This window comes from Arachis ipaensis, chromosome B02, assembly GCF_000816755.2.
Source record: "Arachis ipaensis cultivar K30076 chromosome B02, Araip1.1, whole genome shotgun sequence".
In the NCBI taxonomy this organism is placed as follows: Eukaryota; Viridiplantae; Streptophyta; class Magnoliopsida; order Fabales; family Fabaceae; genus Arachis; species Arachis ipaensis.
In genome coordinates this window covers 108,327,104-108,327,643 of record NC_029786.2, presented here as the reverse complement: position 1 = coordinate 108,327,643, position 540 = coordinate 108,327,104, and positions in this window count along the sequence as shown.

Here is a 540-nt window from a genome sequence, read left to right as displayed (position 1 = left end):
TATATTTCTATTAAAAATAATTAAAATGTAAAAAAACAAAATATTTATCTTCTATACTATATAAAAAAATAGACATAAAAAATTAATGTAACCATTATTTTTCTGCACAAGTTCTGAGACGCAACCAATTCAAAGGGACCTATATATGATGCAAAATCTTTGTGATTTGTCGGCTAAGGTAAGATGTCCCTACTTCCATTTCAATCAAGCTATCAACAACTCATTCTTCATTTTTTCTCACTCTCTTACATGAGTGTGTGACCGACAAAATAGTATGCATTATTTTCCTCCACTCGTGTGTATGTATGTGAATTTAGTTTACACACTTAAAAAAAAAGGGTCAACAAAAGAAGCTCTTGAAAGTCCCTGTTAATAACTACTATATAATCATATAGTTTTTCTCTCTTGTCACATTCAATGTTTTAATATTGCATAATTTGAGGTTGTGTTAGTACTTAGTAATATATATGTTGGTGACTATATGCTTGCTTTTTTGGGGGGTGTTATTATTTCTTTGAAAAATGTACGTGTAACGGTGCT